The sequence below is a fragment of the Leopardus geoffroyi genome, chromosome B2 (genome assembly GCF_018350155.1).
Source record: "Leopardus geoffroyi isolate Oge1 chromosome B2, O.geoffroyi_Oge1_pat1.0, whole genome shotgun sequence".
Lineage (NCBI taxonomy): Eukaryota > Metazoa > Chordata > Mammalia > Carnivora > Felidae > Leopardus > Leopardus geoffroyi.
Genome location: NC_059332.1, coordinates 17,169,080 through 17,173,558, shown reverse-complemented (window position 1 = coordinate 17,173,558; position 4,479 = coordinate 17,169,080). Strand labels below are relative to the sequence as shown.

General features: G+C 50.6%; 1 long non-coding RNA gene across 1 annotated transcript; it reads right to left on the bottom strand.

Moving 5' to 3' along the window:
- Positions 1-2,571: 2,571 nt before the first annotated feature.
- On the bottom strand, positions 2,572-3,921 carry LOC123609692. Its single transcript, XR_006717905.1, has 3 exons — positions 3,800-3,921; positions 2,875-3,019; positions 2,572-2,684 (listed from the first exon to the last, which is right to left on the bottom strand). It is a non-coding gene; the product is annotated as an uncharacterized LOC123609692 (long non-coding RNA).
- Positions 3,922-4,479: the final 558 nt, after the last annotated feature.

Here is a 4,479-nt window from a genome sequence, read left to right as displayed (position 1 = left end):
TGCTCTTCTCCAAACCCTTCTCTAGTCCCAAACTTCTTTGACATCTTGCTTCTGTCTTCCCCACCAGCTGCACCCCTGCATGTGGGAATGATGTTGGCAGGCACGCACCTGCTCAGTATGTCCATTCCCACTGGTTATTGCCTGTGCCTTACTGGTCACTTGATATTTAGAATATCAGTCTTTGCCTGGGAGTCTTTTCTCCTGGATATCTCAAGCTCACGATAAATTCAGAGAGAACAGGCTCTGGGGCAGCAGCCATGAGCCAGGGGAAGCAGCTACCCTGAAGGACTTCTCATTTGGCTCACTCAGTAAGAATCCCTTTAAGACCCTGCCCTGTGGGTCCCAGGTGAAATGAAGTCCTTCTCTCCCATCTCTTCCTACTTCCTGCTGCCAATGGAAGTCCTGTCTTCTTCTTTGTGCTCCCACAACACTTTATTTGGGTCTGTAATAATGTATGATTATTCATAAACATGCTGTTCTTTGTTACAGTTATTTGTATATATCTATCCTCATCACTGGAACTGTTGGGTTTTTTGCTGCCTTTAGCGAGGGCCAAACTGTGCATGTAATGGACATAATGTAAACGTTACCCAATTCACCTGCTTCGGGGCCATGGCTGTGGAAGTCACCGGTGATTTCATCACTGCACTCGTTTGAACACTCGTGCAGTATTGAACTTCTCCAGGTTTGTCCGTGTGAGTTCCAGCGGCAATAGCCAGACCGCTAGTGATGTGTGTTTCCAGTGCTGACTGGAACCCTGGATCTGGACCGTGGCTTAGAAATGACATGTAGGGTTGCTTCTTGGGGTCTCTCTGCCACTGAAGTCACTTCCGGGACAGACTTTCTGCACCCCCAGGGGTGGGGGGAGGTAAGAAGCTGTTATGTCAAGACAGAAAATGGCGATGGGGAATCCGGTTTCTCTTCTGAGATCATTCTCATCAAGACCCATTCTCAAGCCTTCACTCAGGTTGATGCACAGGCATCTGGCTGGAATCCAAAGGCTGGAGGTTGCCATGCGTGATGGCTCACCCACAGTGCCATGTGGCTTGTCCATGGCTGGACCTTGAGGTCTTAAACTCTGGCTACCCGAACCAGGCAGGGAGTTGTCTAAGAGACGTAAAGGTAAAGGACACTCCAGGGCTTACCCTGGAGGGCTGGGTCAGAGCTCATACCAACTAATCAGGAGTGCAGAGCATGAAGTGACAAAGAAAAGGAACAGAATAATCAGGAATTTGTCCTCATGAACGGAGGCAGTGGCCAAATGACTTGTACTGTATCGTGGTAGGACAGTGCCATGGAACGTGTAGGACACCGTCTGAGGTTGGGCAGACTCTCCGCGTAAGTATGCGGAAGCTGTCTGCGCTAGATAGTTGATGGCACATCGGGACAGTCACCCAGTCGTGGGGGACTGGGGTTGAGGTGAGCTCAGCACTTTCTCACAGGGTAGCTCTAGTGTGAGTCCTGACACTAAGCGTTTGGTTGCTGAGGCCTCCATTTCAAAGACGGTCATCTCGGATAAACGCACTGCCCACCACACAACGAGATAAAGAACCAGGCCACCCCGCCCATGAATTCCCCGTTTAGAAAGCCCCGAGTGCCAAAGATAACGGACTGAGTGACCCCGCTTTTCCCTTTGATTTCTGCTCTTATTTTAAACTCGCCAATAAAGGGTGAACCCGAGAAACCCTAGGCACCCCACTTTTGACCCCAATAAAGCAAAACCCCAGTTCTGGGCTTGCACTCTCTCTCTCTCTCCCTCCCTCCTTCACCCCCACCCCCTACCCCGCCATGATCTCACTCCGTGGTCTTGGGCATGCTCTGTACCCTCTAGGACGTGTGTGTCATAAACTTTTTTCTTTTCAAAGTTCCTCGACGGCCGTTGCTGAGGTGCGTCTTGTAATCGTAACAGGGACCACGAGAGCCAGTCCGGCCACAACACTGGCTCAGGTCAGGGCCGTGTCCGTGGGGGCTGCCCCAGCAGCGTGGGTCCAGGTGAGGGCTGCGGGCACACCTAGCGGACGGTGTCGCCACAGAGAGGCCGAGGCTGACCCTCGACAGTAGCCTCCAGAGAGCTTCCGTCTGCAGCGAGGAATGTAAGCCCTGAGAAAAGCAAGGTGACCAGGACGACTTAGGCCAGCCAGGACAGCGAGAAAGAGCGGGAAAGGGGAAATGGGAAGGGAGAAAACGGGTGGCTCAGAATCCGAGCTGCGTTGCTTCATTTGATAGGTGTCAGGGTTAGAAAACGGCTCAGAGCAGGAGGGTGTCTGAGCGTTTTCGCCTATTACACTCCCTAGACCTTGCCTTTTAAAATCTTACCGTGCCTATTTAAAAGGTTCTGTGGAAGAATAAAGTAGCATAAAGATCCACTCTGCCTCTAAGCTTACAGCAGTCAATTTTTATCAGCTTCCAGAAGCTTCCTTTTTGAATAATCTCTTAATCACCTTTATTTTAGGAATTGGGAATAGGTAACATAACTACAAAGGACTCATCCAAAGCCACAGATAGGACTCGGACACACACCCCCCCATCCCCCACCCTCCCCTCCCCCCCCCCCTCCCCTGCCTTGCCCCAGCCTCCAGCGCTCCAGGGCAGAACCTTCAAGGTCGGGTCTCATTTGGAGCTTTCCCGTCAAGAATCAACTCCTGTTCTTGGCCTGGCTGCCCTGAGGGCGGGGTGCAGGAGCCCTGGGAAAGGAAAAAAAAAAAAGAAAAAAAACAGATCCTAACACCACTTGTTTTGTTTCTCCCAACACCCCCTCTCCCCCCCGCAGTCGCTTTCTCCCACTGGAGTTTGGGCACTCACGGTTCCATTTGTCCTCATACAAAGGTAAAAAATAGATCTGTTTTGAGTTCCCGGTGTACCTGACTCAGTTACCTGACATTGGGGTGTGTTGTTTTCTGCGATGCCTCCAGCTGTACACATTCCTTTCTGGGGTGAATGCTTTGTAGAGACATAAACAGCCAGCTGAGCTGCAGGGAATAAACCTGGAACTGACTTTTCTTTCTTTGGAATTACATTCCTGCAGAGATAAATATACAGAAAGACAGACAGATTATAAAGGAGGAAGGGACGCCCTGTCAGCATGGGGGCTCCAGAGAGAACAAAAGGGTTATCGGTGCAGAGGCTGAAAATAGAATAGAAAGCTATCACGACTGGGGAAACACTGGAGGCCTTCCTGGGGAACCACCTGCAAAAAAAAAAAAAAATCCGAAAGTCCCAGGAAAACAAGCCCCGGGTCAGCTCAAGTGAAAGCCAAACTGGAGAATCCATGGCCAGCTAGATAGCCGGAAGATGGAGAGGAGAGAAGTCATTGCCTTCGAGTTCTTCAAGTTTCGCTCTGAGCAGGGCGCGCTGGACCCGGGGCACAGGGTTTATTCAGAAAAATGCAGTGGGGCTGGGGCAAGTGAGGACTGGGGCAGGTCTTTGAAATGGGCCATGCTGACCATTCAAACAGAGATGGTAACAGAACTGCCAAGGCGTGCATGTTTCTAACACAATACGTGGCAGGTTGGATTTACATTTAAGACTCTATAAAAGCTGCTGCTCTCCCCCAGCCCCTTCAGTTTGTTTGTTTGTTTGTTTGTTTGTTTTTGGCAAGCTTGCTGGAATCCAGTGAACCGAATCAAGGCTGTCTTCAGCTCTGACTCCGTGCAATCTCTCTATTCCTTTGCAGCTCAAGCAGCTAGTGAAAACTGGGCTCCAGAAAGGTTATTTCTCCTCTGTGTCAGTGGGTGGTTAACCTTTGAGTCAACCAACTCTGCACCGACGTTCAGCGTCCTCCCCTCCCCCTTCCCTTTACCTTCCTTTAATTCGAGGACATTTTGTCCAGAGGCCACAAGCTGGTTTAAGATCCAGTGGGTCGCCTGCCCTCCAGAGACAGTGCCTGACGGGCGCTCAGCTGAGTGCAGGGAATTGGGTGAAACAAACCCAGGAAAGGGAGGTGCCCTTTTAAGAAACCTCAGCCTTCTGGTTAACATAATAATGAGGCCATTATGTCTCCTAGGGGGTCTCTGGGCTTGCCCTACGGTTTCCGAACAGAAGCCTGCAGCTAGAGATTCAAGCCCTGTACCTCCTCATCAGTGTGCCGGGGCTGAATGCCAGGATGGGTGCCCATCCCAGGGAAAATGGCTTCAGTTTTAAACACCTGTCATCTAAGCTCTTCCCCCTGCCCTCGTAAAATCTGCCTGTTTGCTCTACAGACACCTCTTTTGTCAAACCTTAATTAGTGCCTGGGTGGCTGAGCCGTCCATCCTCCAGAAAGTACCCCCCCCACCCCATCCGGTACCAACCCCACCTTCCATGTATTTCCACACTGACCAGTTGTCTTCACCGGTGCTGGGTAAGTATCTGAAGCTATTGGATTTTGAAAGTGAGACGGATGCCGTCATTCACTCTCATTCATTCATTCATTCATTCACTCATTCATTCACTCCATTCATTCACTCACTCACTCAGTCATTCATTCACTCACTCATTCAT